Below are 19010 nucleotides of genomic sequence, written 5' to 3' on the forward strand. Positions count from 1 at the left end.
AAACAATCTTATACAAGTCTAGTTGAGTTCATTATAAATATAATTGATAGTTTTTCCTTTTTTTCATGTAAAAGTATCTAATTATTATGTTTATGATTATAAAACTTGTTAAATTGGGTGAAATGTTAAAATGTATTTTATTGACTAAGATTATATATGAACTAATATAAAAAGACCTAATATTGGTACTACAAAAATGAGAGTTTTGATTAATTTTATTTAATTTATAGCATCATCAAATCCTAATTCCTTTTTTCTCCAAAATGATCATCTCTCCTTTCCCAATTCCATGGATCTTTATCTATCACACACTTTCACTTTTTTGTTCTTGTTTCTACCAACACTGACATCAATGTCATGGTACTTTGTAAATATTTAAGAATTCCCCATAAATCTCTTTCCCCACCTCAACTAAACTCTAAGATCAAGGAGAAATATACATTTTAGTACTAATGTTTGGAACACTATTTTTCAAGCTAGGTAGGATCTTAAGAAATCCATGTAAAAGCTAACATAATTTGTATTGTCATTAAACTTATACATTATGGATTATACTTGGAAATTCCACTTTTACATGCATTTTGATATGCTTTGATAGATAAAGTGAACAAACAATATCCTCAATAAAAATGGCATACTTGGTGATCTTGAATAGTGATTTGCTTTCCTTTTGTGTTTATATGGATATTGGTAACCTCCAAATCATAAACACCTTAACCTAAGTAATAAGGAATGTATATAGTCATGATAAATTTCCATGTTGATAGACGCCTATAATGCAAGTAGGGTTTCTTATTACTTCTATAACATTTTGATGGAATTATCACTACTCACTAAAGGGATAAATATTTACTACAATCTCTTCTCTTATATAGGTGTTCAGAAAATTGCTTTTTTTTTTTAGTTTTAAATATCTATTATCTATTTCTACAATTTGAAATTATTTCAAATAAAATGTTTCTCATTAGTTATAATTTATTAATATTGTTTATTTATAGATAACCCATAAAAAAGTTAGATTATTAGAAATAATATTAATAAATTTGTATTATTATTGATTTATAACTCATAAAAACTTTTTATTATTATAAATTATGTTTATGAGTTGTTTATATGAAATTTCAACTTTTAAAAATGATTATTCATTAAATTTAATTATTTTAATAATTGTAATTCCAATATTTACATAACTTTTTTTTTGTTTAAAGTAAGTACACAATTCACTTTTTTGAATTGAATTATAAATAATCTTTCAATTTTTCTTCATGGAATGATTTAATAGATATATAATCTTCTCTAAAATTAAGAGTACCTCTTCAAATTTTATAATTTCTATGAACAAGGCCCTAAGGAATAGGTTATAGGGAGTTAATGATACCATAGGGAACAAGGTGCTGGGGTAGGTATGAAGAAGATTATGAGCATTTGGTGAATCATGTGCAAATGCATACAAAATGCTACATTGAATCATGTCTACATAAAGAATAATATGTGTTTTTGTGTCACTATGATGCTCCTTGGGAGGTTCATACATAGTCAACGTTGTATATAAATGAAAACGAGGGAAAAAATTATGAACTGGACATGAAACAATGACTGTTTAAATGTTAACAATTTCGATCTTCTAACAATGTGGTGAAAAAATGTTGATTGCCAACAAGTTGTATCTCGACATGCAATCTTGAAATATATAGTGAAATATGCTTCAAAGGCAAAGAGAAGATCATAAAGTTATCCAAAATTTTTGACAAGAGTGGTTGGTGGGAGCAGGCTCGAGGCTCCTGTGTTGTTTGTGGATATAATATTTCTTGTTGAATTTCTTTTTGAGCATGACATTGGAGCTCATGAAACATGCTATTTATTGCTAAAAATTCATATTGTTGTTTATAGTCTCAAATTTTCTTCTTTAAATGTTGGAAAAAAAGTGTACCAAAATTTATCGCTACATTCTGATGAGGTTTTGTGTGCAAACAATTTCGTTCCATTAGATCAAACCCAACCAAATTTTTTGGCACATTTGTACTTGATAGAAACAACAAGATCATGGAATTTTGATGTGAATAATAGGTTAGAGCCATGTAGGCCATGTGATAACCTTTTTATTGTTCAGGTTTGGCCATGATTTTATGTTGCTCCTGATGTTGGGTCAAAAGAGTTTGAAAACTTTTGTTGGAGTGAGTTTCTTTATACGCGAAATTTCATGACATTTCTTCTAATATAGGGGTTTCAACTGAAAGTATCATTCATAATTGAAGGAATTTGAGATATTGTGCTTGGCATGTTGATCGAGGCCCTTTCATGGATGGAGTTGCTAAAGAATATATTGAGCCCCTTTCACATGGAGAAAATGTTGATCGACACTTAGAATAGTGGAAGGTTTTCTCTTAGATAGTTCCTCCAGGCAGTGTAAACATTTCTGACCTTTACAATCTTGGTAGAAGGGACTTTGATATTCATTACAAATGCTAGGAATCAATGGTTACAATTTTTTGGAGAAAGAGATCCATTTTATAAAAGATGCTCAGTCTGTGGGGTGTTATCAATGGGATCTTAGTTACAAAGACATTTTTTTCACCTTCATGTCTATCACAAAAATAACTCGTTGATTTTGATATTGTTTTTCAGCACAGGAATGATGGTGGTTTGATAATGACACTCGAGATAGTGTGCGAGATGGGAAGTATTCACTCATTCACCATATTTATTATTCTCTTTCATCTTCAACAATGACTAATAAAAGTCCATTGTTATTACTCACTCTGACTGATATAACTTCTTTTTAAGTTCATGGAAAAGAAATACATTATACCTTGAAAATTCCTATAAAATATATGAAATCGTTCTCGGCCCTAGCTGTTACATTCTTTCAAGAAGAAGTGAGGCATGCTCACTATATATTGATTGATGATATGAGTTTTATAGGTAGAAGGATTTTCTTATAGACAAATTCTCGTTTTCTATAAGCCTTTCATGAAATCAAATATTCTCCTTTTCGTGGTAGGTCAGTCATTCTTTTGAGTTACCTTGGCCAACATCATCTCATCAAGGATAAACCATTGTATGCAAGTATAACAAATGTGAAAGTTTTGTGGCAAAGATTTAGCATTGTTGTGACTTTCGACAAAATAATAGGCAGTAAGGAGACGATCGAAGATAGATGTCCTTTCACAATATTTTACCCAATATTAGAAATGTAAATCCTTTTCTTGTTGATTGGCATCTTCTTATGACACATGTTGATAGTTTCCTAGATAGATAGGAAACTATTTATTTTATTGTTCTATTCACTCAGTCACAACAAATAATATCGTTAATTTGCGCAATCAGAAGATCCTTAAATTATTAAATTTTCCTATTGCAAGTTGTGTCGCATAATGCACTAGAAGAACATAATTTGGTGATAATAATGATGATGTGCTGGAGCGTGAAGTTCTACTATGTGTTGGAGGGTGCGTGATGTTAATGATTAATTTGTGGATTGAGGATGGGTCAGTTAATGGTGCGCTTAGATATATTGAAGATATTTTCTATGCACCTCGTTTGATTGTGCCACAACTTCCATAATTTGGTAAAGCTATTTTATAAAAGTACTATGGTTTTCCCTTTGATAGTGACTACCCTAATGTTCTGCCAATTGAGTCTGTTGTTAGGGGAAATCTAAGACAGACGCCATTAAAAATGGCATGGGAGTTTACAATTCACAAATTGTAGGGGATGACTTTACAACGGGCCACTATAGGTAATGGAGATAGCTATATGAAGGTTTTGACATTTACAACTATGTCAAGAGTGAAGTTGATAGATGTTTTCATAGTTAAATGCATTTTTCTTTTCAACTTTATGCTAAAATGCAAGACAGTGCATATGTTTCACTTAGAAAGAAAGATGAGGAGAGATTGAAGTCGACATTATTTTTAAGCTTTTGGTCTTGATTAGACCTTTGTGTTTTGGCATGTTTTTCACACAAATATGATTATTTTGTAGTTGTTGTTGTTTCTTTGAATTATTTTTATGCACTTTTAAAGGTTATTTTTCTGCTTGGTGATGAATTTAATATTTTTGTTGATTGCTAAAGTAAGTGAATTGATAATTTGGAAGTAATTGTATGGGTAAAATATAATTATTTTATGTGGTCATGTTGCTATTTGATTGGTTGAATTGTAGTTGTTTATTTATTTTTTGTCCTTGTTTTGAATCCTTTGAGATTTATGTGTGATAAAAAAATTTGTGTATTTAACATGAATGAACCAAAAGCATATATCAACATTTATGTTCATGTCTTCATGTACTGATTTCAATCATATCTTTCCACCAATGAAATAATATATGGAGAAAAATGATGGTTTGTATTAGATTTCAACGATTAAAGCTATTGTAGAAACCATTAGTTTTGTTGCCTATATTTTCTTAAGTTTTGATAGAATACATGGCTTCCATCAGGATTTTGTTAATGAGAACATTCATGTTTTGAATGGAATGGAATGAGATTTTGAGACTTTATATCATTTTCACCAAAGATAATCATGAAGGAAAATGACAAGGGCCTGTCTTGGAAGCATGAAGTATCATGATCATTATCCCGTTGATTTCAGTTGGTGTTACTTTTATCACCACTCTCAGTGTGTTTTGTAAGAGATCAACATAAAATAATTGTGTCCTGATCGAGTGTTGAAACTTGGGTTTCATTGTGCAATTCGTTGTTTTTGTTAGAACTAAAATATATCTCATTAAAAACATAGGTTTTGTTTCTTTCATTGTCAGTAAATTCAGTGGTGTTGTCATTGGTTTTGTAATGTTTAAAATTGTTGTCAATTTCTTTATCGTATTGTGACAAGGATTGTGTGAAAGGGTCTTTGTTCATCATTGTAACAACCCTGAAATTAAAACATGCTACTAATTAGATTAATCATGCAATTTATAATCAACATGCAATTTATCAACTATTTAACATCGAATTTTAGAATTATGAGCAGAGAAAACTTACCTATGGCAATGATATTCCTTACTTGTGATTTCAGAGTTGAACGCTATTTGAATCCTGCTAACCGCAACAAAGTTTTGTGGATGACACTCCACCCAATCGTAGGCTCAATTGCACAAAATCTTACTACAACTGGCCACCCCGAAGCCCTCAATCAACGTACTACTTCCAGGGAATCCTTTGTCTCACAACACTTTTCTCCCAAGAGAATAGATGATGGAATCATAAAATGATCTCTCATCTTCCCCACCGTCTATTAAATAGAGAAAACATTGGAAGGGGAACTACATGCACACATTCCATGTGTCAACATGCAACTTTTATTTCTTTTTTTTAAGTTTAAATTAATTTAGTAATTCTCTTAATATAATTCTTTTTTATTTTATTCCTTTTTACTTTTTGATAACTTTACTTATTTTTACTATTTTTGTAGTTCTCTTAATTTAACTCTTTCTTATTTTATTTTACTTTTTGTTAACTTTACTTATTTTTACTATTTTTACAGTTTATTTATATTTATATTTATTTAGAACTCTAGTATTCTTATTTATTATTTTATTTATTTATTTATTATTATATTTTCTTCATTATTTATTATTTATTTACTATTATTATCTTTTCTTTATTGTTTATCATTTATTTTCTTATATTTTGATATTATATTATATTATTTATTATTTATTATTTTTATTATTATTAGGGGACATTACATACTCCCCCTCTTCAAGGAACTTCCTCCCAAAGTTAAGTTGAATTATTTAGCATTTTATTTATTTAATTATTTATTACTTCATGTTTGCCCTACACCCTTTGCTAAACTAGTATAACCTACAAGCATCGAATGTTTTCAAAACACCCGGGAAATCTCAAGGAATATTTGTCCTTTTTCCCACTTTCAGAACAAGGCATAAGCCTCCCCGGTCTGTATCCTAGTCCAAGGCTGACGCCAAGGCTCACACCCGACTCAGACCTCATCTAACCCAACACAAGCATCTGGTATGGTAATCAATGACTCAGGGTATCTCGCAAGGTTGGCCCACTCCCTCCATAACTACTAAGGCACACAACCCCAGGCATCGAAGTGCTTCCATCCCCACTATAGTTCGGCATCCCAATCCAATACTAGGCACCTAGCCTACAATATCAGGCACTTGGCCTCCTCAAGATGGTCCCATAGCCCTTCAAGAGCTATCCATCAAGAGCTATACAAGAAAAAGGAACCACTGGCATATGTAGTGTTGATTGAATACGTCCCCTGCCCATATGGTGTTACATATTCTCCCTCATGGGTATGGGCTACCACAAGATCATCAAATAAACTAACCATCTTGACCCATTTGTGGAGTTCCTGTGAATCAGCACATCTCAACATGCAACCAATGCATTAGTTATAATCATAATATCTTAGAAAATAATATACATGCCAACTCTTGCATACCATCATTGTTAATCACCACATTCTCATGTTATAAAATCTGCTTGCATTTACCACATGCTTCACATCATAATATCCTCATAAGTTAAAACATCAACATATGAACATCAAAGACATATCATCAAATAATAAAGGAACCACGGGTCAATATACCTCATATCATAACATTATAATCCCTATGCATATCATATTATTCATGAGCATACTACATCAGTATCATAACAACTAAATAAACAAGAACCATATGTGCATCATTATCCTCATACCATCATATCATGAAACCTCATCATAAATATGAGAATCATCTCAATACACATAAAATATAGAACAATAATACACTATATTCATTCTTATCATGAATCAATTCCATTTCCTTATATAAACAATGAATACCAACTATGAAATAGATTATTCAACATCTCCCTAGGATCTAGGTTATCTCACCAATCTTATTAGTGTCATGTTTTCATCAGGATAATGATTACTTTTTGATAATCATTCCCACTTTTTCCAACTATTAAGTTGATCATTTACACCACAGGTATACTCATTTTAAGTACATCATTAAATTTTAAATGAGGCTCATTATCTGGAGCCATAATCTCTCATCATGTATTATTCCTTCCTGAAGGAAAATTTAGTGAAATTAATTGTTCAGATATTACTGGTTGTACAATATTTTTTTTAAATCATCAATATAATATTAAAATTCCATGGTCACTATACATATTCTGCTTATCCAATGGCACACATACACTCGATCATCCTTGTTTAATTCTTTTGTCATGCTTAATCCACCTACATGAGGGCATATTGAACTCTAGGGATTTATCAATCACTTGTGTAATTGTCATTGTTCATCCTAAAATGATTTTCTTATATCATTAAGTTCCCACTTGATATCTTCTCTTATAGATTTACCCTTATTCCAGTTGGGATTCTTATTTTCAATTTGTGCATAATTATTCTCATGGCCTTGTTATAGAGTTTTTATTGAATTTCCTTCTTACTCTTCACGTTAAGAATTTTCTCATTAACTTCATAATTTATTTCTTTTCCAAAAGGTAAACAATTTTTATGCTTGATCATTCAATCCTTAAACATGTATATTCCTATAACTTATCAACTACACCAACTATGAGTGATAACTTGCAATATATCAACACCATGAGAAAAGTTGGTACATCTATAATCAATTGACGAAATCAAGTCCTAACTGGCTAATGATCAATCTTACCTAATTCAATAAGGGATACCATACTATTAGTTATTCTTGTGTCAACAAGGTAGAGATAATTCTACTTGGGTAAAATGTAAATCTAATCTATTACTGTCAGCGACATTAATGGCTAGATCAAGGGAACCCAAATGATAAATCAATTTGACATCAAAACTTAATAGACAAGTATACCTTATGTAAGAATCAACATTTTTAATCAAAACTAAAACATTGAGTTTCCAAAAAGAAAAAGGTGAATTTTTAAATGAAAAATCGTGGTTGAAAGAATAACATCCCATCATTATTTTGAAACATGATTACTATAAACAATGATTTAATAATCTTATTGAATGGCATAAGATCTTATTGAATGGCATAACCTGGTTGTTTAATTATCTCTCATCACTATCTTTATCTTGTTCCATGCCATGAACAACTTGGAATTTTATCCATTTGCATTCCAACACAAGATGAGGACATGGAATATTAAACTTTATTTTATTTTTGCATGAGAGGTTGGACTTGTTTATATTTTCCCCTAAATTGTCTAAGTCATTATAATCATACAAAATAAAATACATACATAAATTTTATGACTTCAAACAAAATCTCATGATATAAAGGAAACTGAAGACTTGCTATTAGCAACACAATAACCTAGAGAGAAGTTTATTCCATCTTTAATATGTTGAATAGAAAGGTTAGAAAAAGAGACCTTATTTTTATGTACATGTTGTGTTGTACAACAACCCCCCATTTCTAAAAAAATTTTACATAAAAGTTTTAATAAGAAATGGGTCCCTTTTTAAACAAACTTAGTTAAGATTTGTGAGTTGATAAATAAAACTGGTAATGACCTCTTTACAAGAAAAATCTTTTTCGAAAACTCCAATGTAAATGATTCATTTTGTAAAGCCTTTTTGAAAAGCACAAAGTCTTCCTATAAAAAACATTATAAATAATTCTACATTGCGATAAAGCGATCGGAGATCGTATATCGCGATGACAAAGGGACATACACAAATAGGGCATCAACAAATCCTCCGATCCGATAAAGGAAATCACAATCGACAATCAGAGATAGTAAGTGAAAAAGGGACACACAAAAAATAAGGCCTCATCAAATCCTCCGATGTAGTAAAGGTAATCACAATTGGCAATTAGAGATATCACATGACCAAGAGATAAAAGCGCAAACCAAACCCCGATTGTGATCAATTAATAGGGCGCACATCTAAAGAGGAAAACATACAATTAAACGGTTTGTATGCATGATACTCTTCTTTATTATAATATTACTTTATTGGCAATCGGAGATATTAGTTGCAAGTGATAAAGCCTCTACCTTTGAAACTTCCAATTACAATTTACGATTTATCACTGATCGCCGATCGGGGAAATCCGAAGATGCACTCGAGATAATCATTTAAGATACGATCAACGAGACAGGCATTTATGGTATTAATTCATCGTGATTGGTGGCTCAAACGGCTATTAAATTTTATAGTTAAGAGTGTGTCCTTCAAAGGATTTCATTCATGGTAATTTTTTACATCTGATTTATCATATGACAATCACCCTAATTCTGTTCATTTTCATAGTAGCTTTCAGCGACATATCCCTGTATTCCGATTTGCAATTGTCTGTGTAGAGTTTCTTAGAACTCATGAATCCAGAGAAGATGGGGAAGAAATCTAAGAAGGCCAAAGCAACCCTTGTAGCCAAAGCAACCCATGTGGCCAAAGAACCAGGACCAAGCAAGAAGTGATTAATTTCATATACAACATCTCTCGGTCTGGGAAATGCAAGCTGGGAAAGCATTTATAATCTGATAGAAGCAGAGGAGCCCAAAGAATTATCAGAGGAAGCCACATCAGATTCAACCAAAAAGTCAAAAGGGACTCTCAAAGAATTGGCCTCTTTATACCTTCACAGAATAGTAGCATGGGGAAAAATTTTGCCATACGCTGATGTGGTTAGATGGGTTGTCGAGAAAATCCCAACTTCAGATAGAACATTTTCCACGGCCGATGGAAGGATATTCGGGTCATTCAAGCTTGAAGATCTCAGGAAAATGTACCATCTACCTCTGCCCAAGAAGTGCTATAACAAGACATTCATGGAAGTGTTTGCAAAGGAAAACGACTTGGAATTAGACCCGATCAAGCAGTGGAGGTATTTCCTAGAAAAACATAAGCATGATTTATCGGGTAAGTATTGAGTCGACTCATTAGCTTCTCCTTATTGCTATCTTGGAGCTTTGATGTGTAGACTATGGGGAAAACATGATTCTACAAAATTTTCTATAGATATTTCCCATTAATGGAAGCTACGATTAATGGTTATGTTATGGATTCGACAAATATTTTGTCTGATAGACTAGTCGCTGAGATATTATAATACAGAAGGAAAGAATATACAACTTCTCGGATCATTCCCCCTTTCTACTACAATGCATATATTCTGGACATTATTTGTTTTAATTCTGAATTCTCAATACTCGGATAGAAGTGGACTTCCCAAGATCCAAACCCTATTCATATCTATCACAAGCACTTGTGGAAGGCACACTATAAAAATCACCTGTACAGAATTTGCAATGGTTTTGTTTCACCTGTATATTATTCTATTTTCAATAAGCCTGCTCCTAGGATATCCCAGGAAGCAGCAATTGAGCTAACATCAATAGGTAGCTGGTTCGAAGCAGAGAAATTTACCTATGTGAGGCTTTTTGGCAGTCTCACTAAGCCCCATGTTCTTCCTCTATATGTTCAAGATAAATTTTTAGCCCGAGAATTGGCATATCAGATAACAGTTTCATGAACATCAAGAACCCTTAAGGATTCCAAGAAACAAATGTGGCCTATATTCCCCCTACGATGTGGCATTTTTACCTTGCATGATTACAAGCATGAAGAGAAAGAAGCAAAGAAGTTTCAGATGCTGAATCTTGCCACCATTCTGAATAGGCAATATGACCCAAGGAAGGTTGCCTATAACGTTACCTCTCAAGCTAAACTTTCCAAATTCGATCATGAAGCAGATGTCTTTGATGATTTATTTTCTTCAACCAAAATATATTTCCAAGTTAAAGGATTGGCTAGGATCAAATATGGAGAAGAGGGGTTAGAAACATTTAACAGGCTCAGAGCCTAAAGGCTGCAAACTTTGCCTTTGGACCTATTAGCTACAGCCCCAATAGATCAGCCACATAGTCAAAGTGAACAAAAAGCTTCCAACAAGACCCTTGTAGTGGAGAAGATTCATGAAAAGGAAAAATTGCGAGAGTAGCAAAAGGAAAAAGTAGTGAACTCATTGCTTCAAGCATTTATGTTTACCCTAAACTGATCAAGGAATGGCAACAATTTGATTCCATTATTAGCAATACTGAGAGCCTTGAAGGATTCAGCACACCTGAGGTAACAACTCGTCAAAAATTAGTAATCAATACAATTCTGACTGAAGGAACTAGCGGCCCACCCATTACTCACAAGGATGTAGAAAGAATCCTCAAAAATCTCTCCGATGAAATTGTTTTACATGTAGAAGAAATACCACCAATGGATGTCTTCTACAGCTCTAAGCATAGAGCTATAGTCAAAAGGCAAAGGAAAAAGAGGAAAGTTGATCAATCTCCTCTTTTGACTTCACAAATGAAGATAACAAATGTGGTATGGAAAGAAGAAGTTAACCCTTCTGAAGATCTCACTAAACTTTCTTAGTATGTTGAAGCATACACAGCGGCCATAATTGACAAAGCATCAGAGGTTAGTAACTTGCTCAAAGAAAAGGGCCAAGCAATTATTTTGGTGAAAACATAGGCAAAAGAAAAACAACAAAAGATAAAGCAGTTGGAACAACAGTTAGCAATCCAGAGGCAGATAAATGACCAATTGAATGAGAAATTGCTCAAAGAAAAACAAAGGATTGATCAACATGCAATTCAGAAGCAACAAGAATTATCCCAAGCATTGAGAAAGTTGCAATCAATAAATGAACAGTTGAGAAAATCAAACAAAGAACAGATTACTCAACTATCACTCCAGATAGAAAGATTAAAAGAATATCCCCAAGTGGGAGAATTCATATCGAAGGCTCTACAAATTACCAAGGAATTCTCTAAACAGTTGAGCTTATTGTGTCATAATATCTCACTTGCTCTTCCTTTGTGTGAAATTTCCTCATCCATGGTTGGTAAATCAGTTGATGCGAGACTAAACTTAGAGCAAGCAGATGAAAGATTAACAGATTTTCTCTCTTGGCAAGAAACCGAAGAAGGAAAAGCTACTAATCTACCATAAATTCTAGAATCACATAAAGAAATCCTATTCACTGAATGGCAATCTCAACTAATGAAGGCAGAAAGAGCGACATCAAGATGCAGATTGGAAACAAATAATTTGGTTGAATTGATTAATGATACTCTTTATTTAGCAAATTTAATTAGAGAGTGTTCTTTAGGGAAACTTCCGTCAGTAAAAGCATTGGAACAAACATGGAAACAAGATCTGGAGCAGAGGGAAAGATTGATTGGAGGTATTCAAACTTTAATATGGGAAACCTTTTGCTTTTTCCTTGTTAAACCACACAGTCAGTGGACAGCGATGAAATGCCTCACCGATACAATCGGCCATATGATTCCCGAAATTACTAATGCCACATACACTGCTCAGTTACACACGCATGAGTCATCCACCAGAACTTCAACCGATTCTTACCATTTTTCAGCTGAAGTCACAAGATAAGCAGCCAATACAGTGAATCATTCTGATCGACTGCAACATGACAATTTCAATAAGATTTTCACATATTTGTGATTTGGTTATACCATCACATAGCATTTTTATTTCATATTTTGTTAGTTTAGATAGTATTTATAGACCCTTTCATGTTTTTAGAAAGCATCCTCAAATTTTTGTATGAAGACTTGCATTGGAATTTGCACTACTGTACTTCCGATATATTTATTTTTATACAAAGTGGATCTGAATTCTGGGTTTTGATGAAGAATACTTTTATGTGATATGCACTATTGTTTCTTGTGAAAGTATTTCCAAGTTGAAAGGCTAGATCTTAATGCAATTCATATTGGAGGAGACTCAAACACATATGGTACTACTATCTATGTTTTTGTTTCATGCTTTTATGTGAACCAGCATTTATATAATTTTTCTATTATTGATATATGTATATGCTCTTACAGCAATTCTTTCACTTATCACTATTGAATGTTTAAGAGTTGTTATTTTTCATATGTATGTGTATCAGTAATAAATAAATATTAGTGTGATAACGTTTTAATCATTACTTTGTTCAACTACTTGAACAAAGTAATTATCATATGAATAAATATTTTTCTTTATAAGTAGAGTCATCTATATGCCTACTTTTCAATAAGAATCATAGAAAATTGCACTAAGAGAAAGACTTCCGAGGATAGATTAGTTATTTATATTGTTGAATTTTAGAATAAATCATCCATCATTCCCATTAGATATTAGAAAATTGATCACTTATCCATCCCATTTACAAATCATTGGGAAATTGGTCCCATTATATCTAGTCGGAGCCACCACACCAAACAGAAAAGGAGTTGCTTTTAAGGTCTGGACCAGGTGGTTTTCCCCAATGTTGATGCATTGATTTTTGAGACATCAACATTTTTGGTGCTAGAAGGGTGGCCTAAACTATGAATGGTGAGTAAATCCAAATCTATAATCCATTCTGAGAGTAAGTCTCCCTCCACCTCACCTCTGAATTCTCCCTTGCATGTTGAAACACCAGTTTTCAAGTGAGAAGTTGAGGAAACATCAACCACTGCTCAACCCCAAAAAAATTTAGATAAATAAACTCTATAATCTCCTAAAGTACAGTCAATAATCCACAAACTTCAAGGATTCGCGATATCACCACAGAAATCTAAGTCATCTCAAGGCAGTGTGACTTCACAATTCGTTCCTTCTCACCCCCTCACCAGACTTTAGAGTGAAAATCTTTGTATTGAACCTACTAAGTTACCTTTGCCTAAAAGGAAAAGAGAAAGGAAGACAACTGAAGGATATAATAGTGAAACTTTCTCATCATCATCATCATCCATTTTATCTTCTCCATTGTGAAGTCAACCATCCACTCCTCCATTCTAGATTGTCGTTCAATAGGGAACTGCAACTTCAACATCTGTTTCTCCACCATCTCAAACTTCAATATCTACCCCTTCCCAACCATCTGGAACTTCATCTGCACTATCATCCATTAGTAGCTCGACAATGGCACAAAACCCATGGAGCAGTCCTGGTGCAGTCATCATGCTACACCTTTGAATGCATTGCCAACTCATCCTGAAAAATGGTTGCCCAAATTCAATCTAGATGTAGGCATACAAGCAGATGAACACATAACAATTTTATGTTGTTAGTCAACTTAAAAGGAGTTACTGAGGAAGATGTGGTTGTCAGAGCTTTCCCTTATACCCTACAAGGATCAGCTGGGTCTTGGTACTTTTCTTTACCATCAGGATCCATTACTAGTTGGAATATTTTTCAAGAACAGATCTTAACTAAATACGGTGATGACAGATCTATAGCAAAATTAACCAATGATCTTTCAAATCTTAAAGCAGAATCTAGAGAACCTATTAAAGAGTTCAATTCAAGATTTAATAAACTCTTAAATAAGATTCCTACTACCTCTAAACCTACTAAACAAGTTAGAAGTGAATGGTATATAATATATTTACCTTCAAACATAGCTATCTTTGTAGATAGGGTTGCAAAACCTACTCTAGCAGAAAATATGAAAGAGGCGACTGCTGTGGAAAAACGTATCATCGCCTTGGAAAAGAAAGTTGCTCTTGAAGATAGAAAATCTAAAAATGTCTCCTTCGAAGATGATTAGAAGAAGAAAATGGCTAAAGATCCATACGATATGGAAGGTCTCCAAAAAGTTCTTAAGACTATGTCAAATGAAATGATAGAAATCAAGAAACAAGTAGCTGATACTTCAACTAGAAATCAATTTAGAAACTTTAAGAAGCCAGAATCAAAAACCCCCAATTCTATATCCAACACAGAATCAGACCCAGAGGACAATGAAGAAGAACATACAGTCTTATTATCTGAAGAAACAGAAGAAGAGGTAGTTGCAGAATGTCATGGGATGTGGGACTTCATTTTGCTTGATTCTAATACTAAAAATGAATAGGAAGCTTTCTCAATAAGTACCAGGAGTAAAGGCACTCCAGAACCTATTCATGTAACTTAGAAGAAAAGGAACACGGGTACTACTACTAAAGAAAATACTCCCACAAAGAAGTCTACAGTGACACCTACTGAAAATCAGCCATTAGTTTCCAATCCACCTTCAACATCTAAAATGTTAGTAGTTGCAGACTCTATCGATTAAAACATCATTAAATACATGAAGAAAGCAAAAGAAAATATCACTATGTTCGAGCTTAGTAAACTCAAACATCAACAAAAATTGTTGCTCAAGGAATTAGATGCAGTACCTTCTTCTCCACTTCCAAATGCTGTATTGTCCAAAGTTGCTAATGAGGAAGGTAAACCACCACCTGGTAGAGTAGAAGCTATTGATGCTATTCTAATCAGAGATAGATCAAATTCCCATAATCCTCCTTTTCTCTTGACCTACGAGATTTATAATAGAAATCTTCATAATTGCTTGATAGACTCAGGGGCCTCATCGAATATAATGCAGGCCTTGGTTCGTTCTAAATTGAATATCGAGCTCCAAAAGTCTGCAGTGCATATTGTCTAGTTGGATAGAACTAAGGTCCAAGTATTAGGAGAAATCAACTCGGTTACCATCAGGTTATTAGCTGATCCAAGAGTGGTTCAGAGAATTGACATATTAATTGTTGATATTCCTCAGTTCTATGGTTTGATTTTAAGTAGAGACTGGTCTAAGAAACTTCATGGTTACATTTCTACCGATTGGTCTCACATGTGGCTACCCTATAAAGGAAAGCCAAATCAGATTAAGATTGATCAGGAGAAATATATGACTCATACTGTTACAGAGTTTGAACAAGAAAACCAGCCTATAACATTCAACAATAACATTCTTGGTAACTACTCGTCTGAATCATTCTTTCATAATTTTATTACTCAATCATCACCTTTCATAGTTAATAATTTCACATCTCAAATTGAAAATTTTTCCCAAACAGATACATTAAGGTGTGTTAAAATGGCTGAAGAAATTGTAAATAAAACTGTAGATAAACCTTTATTTTGGTCATTATATTTTGATGGGTCTAAATCTAATGACGATGCAGGAGTAGGATGTATTTTAGTTAGTCTTGAGGGAGAAAAGACCATGTTATCATGTAGATTAGAATTTGAGTGCACAAACAATACTACTGAATACGAAGCCTTGATTCGAGGACTTTATAAAGCAATTAGTCTCAAGGTACAATATTTGAAAGTGTTTGGTGACTCTGAAATTGTTATAAAACTAGTCAGGAATAGTACACATTGTCTTTCTAGTCACCTTAAACATTATCAATCCTTGGTACAAGACCTTGTATCTAATTTTCTAGAATTTAATATTTCTCCCGTTCCTAGAACTCAAAATGCAGCAACAAATTTGCTAGCCAATGTTGCTTCTATGCTCCTTCCATCTGAAGATTACATTCCCGATAGATTTTCAATAGAGTTAATTTTCAGACCATCGATTCCCGATAATGTCATTAACTGGAAAGTATTCAATCATGATGATGAAATTTTAAATTTCTTAACTTCTGATAAGTCTTATGATGATCAAATTATTGATGAAAGTGAGCATGATCTTCAAATGAAGGAAAAATTTGAAGAAAATTCAATACTTAAACCAGTGGTCAAACTTGAAGATCTTTATGACATCAAAGATAGGTTTAAATAGGTTACTAATTCAAAGCTCCAAAGTTCTACATTGGGATTTGAATTAATAAACCTTGGTATAGAGGACAAGCCACAAAACATCAATTTGGTATTAGGACTTACTTCAGAAGAAAGAATGTCTTCGCTTGTATTTATGATGATTTGAAAACATATGATACTTCTATCATAAAACATTCAATTCCAATGATAACTGAAGAAAAACCAGTACAACAAAAATTAAGGAAAAATCATCCCAACCTCGAAAGTCAAATAAAAGCCAAGTTAGACAAACTCTTGAAAGCTAAGATAATTTTTCCTGTTAGACATTCAAATTGGGTGTCCAATTTGGTGCCAATAAGAAAGAAAAATTGGTGACATTAGAATTTATATTGAGTTCAGAAATCTTAACAAAGCAAGTCAAAAAGATAATTTTCCTCTACCAAGAATGGAGCAAACTCTCCATTCAGTAGCTGCTCCTGAACTAATGTCTTTTTTAGATGGTTTTTCAGGGTATAACCAAATTTTGGTGCACCCCGATAACAGACTTAACACTACTTTCAGAACTAAGTGGGGAACTTACGCCTATCAAAAAATGCCTTTCAGATTAATCAATGCTGGAGCTACATTCCAAAGAGCGATGGACATAGCATTCAAAGGTCTAATCAATAAATCATTATTTGTCTATTTGGATGAAATTACTGTCTTCTCTAAGAAAAGATCAATTCATTTACATGATTTGAAACAAATATTTGAACGCTATAAAAGGTATGGCATTTCACTCAATCCTAAGAAGTCATTTTTTGCTCTTGACCAAGGTAAACTCTTGGGATTCATTGTTTCGAAAGATGGTATTTATATTGATCCAGATAGAATCAAAGAGATTTTTGATATTCCATTTCCACATAATAAAAAATCAATGCAATCATTTTTAGGTCAAATTAATTTTGTAAAAAGATTTGTTCCATATTTTTCATAGATTGTTTTACCATTACAAACCATGATCAAGAAAAACTCAGTGTTTAAATGGGGGCATATAGAAATGGAGGCTTTTAATTCAATCAAGCAGGAAATCATAAATTCTCCCGCATTAAACACTCCTGATTTTTCAAATCATTTCATTTTATATACTCTTGCATCTGATTCATCTTACGCAGTAGTGCTGACACAAATCAATGATCAAAACTTGGAAGCACCAATTTCATTTTATAGTTCAAATCTTCAAGGTGCTGAACTTAATTAATCTGAAGTTGAAAAGCAAGCCCTTGTTGTATACAAATCCATTAAACACTTTAGGCCCTTTCTCTTAAAAGTTCACACAAAAGTTATAGTCCCTTTTTCAGCAGTAAGACAGTTAATAATTCAAAGGGAATTGGGGGAAAAAATTGTAAACTGGGTCACGGCATTACAAGAATATGATTTTGACATTAGACCAGCAAAGATTGTCAAAGGCCAAGGTTTTTGCAGGTTATTAGAAGGAGCTTCTAACATTCAATAACATGAAGATACAAACAATATCAAAGAAATCAATGAGTTAAGTACCATTAATCCTGAATCCCAATATGCAGATTTGATATTCTATTTGAAAAATAGATATGCTCCTTCTAATCTTTCCTATAAAAATAAATGTGTAATAAGACTAAAAGCCAAAAACTTCATGATTGTTGATGATGTATTGTTTAAACGAAATTATGGTTCAATTTTCTTAAGATGCTTAAAAGAACCTGAAGCGCAAAAAGTCTTGCAGGAATTATATGATGGTCCAACAGGAGGACATTTTGGAGCTGATACAACAACCCAGAAAATTATTCATGCTGGGTATTATTGGCCTACCTTATTTAGAGACACTCATCAATATATGAGGAAATGCAAAACATGTCAAACTACCAGTGGAAGACAAAGGAAGCCAGTTTTTCCTCTGCAACCAGTCAACATTGAACAACCCTTTGAACAATGGGGATTAGATATCATTGGAGAAATTATTCCTCATTCATCCAAACAGCATAGGTATATACTTACAGCTACGAATTACTTTACTAAGTGGGTAGAAGTAATTCCTTTTAAGACAACAAACTCTGAGGAAAACATTGAATTCATAGATCAGTTCATCATTACCAGGTTTGGTGTTCCAAACGCTCTTATTTTTTATAATGCATCTTATTTCTCCGGTAATTCCATACTTGAATTTGCTATCAAAAGAGGATTCAAATTGAAATATTCTACAAACTACTATGCTCAGGGTAATGGTTTAGTAGAATCCATCAATAAAAATATTATCAAAATCATTAAGAGAACTATTGATCAGAATCATAAGAATTGGCACAAGTCTTTGATATTTGCATTATGGCAGACCATATAACACAAAAGGCCTCAATAGGTACTTCTCCATTTAATCTAGTGTATGGAAAGGAGGCTGTCATACCGGCAAACTTAGTGCTTCCATCACTAGCCTTAGTATATTTTATTAAAGAAAATCCCTAATCTTCTATTCAATTAAGA

Source organism: Pinus tabuliformis, chromosome 6 (genome assembly GCF_031772625.1).
Source record: "Pinus tabuliformis cultivar Carrire ecotype Pingquan chromosome 6, CPIR1, whole genome shotgun sequence".
Classification (NCBI taxonomy): Eukaryota; Viridiplantae; Streptophyta; class Pinopsida; order Pinales; family Pinaceae; genus Pinus; species Pinus tabuliformis.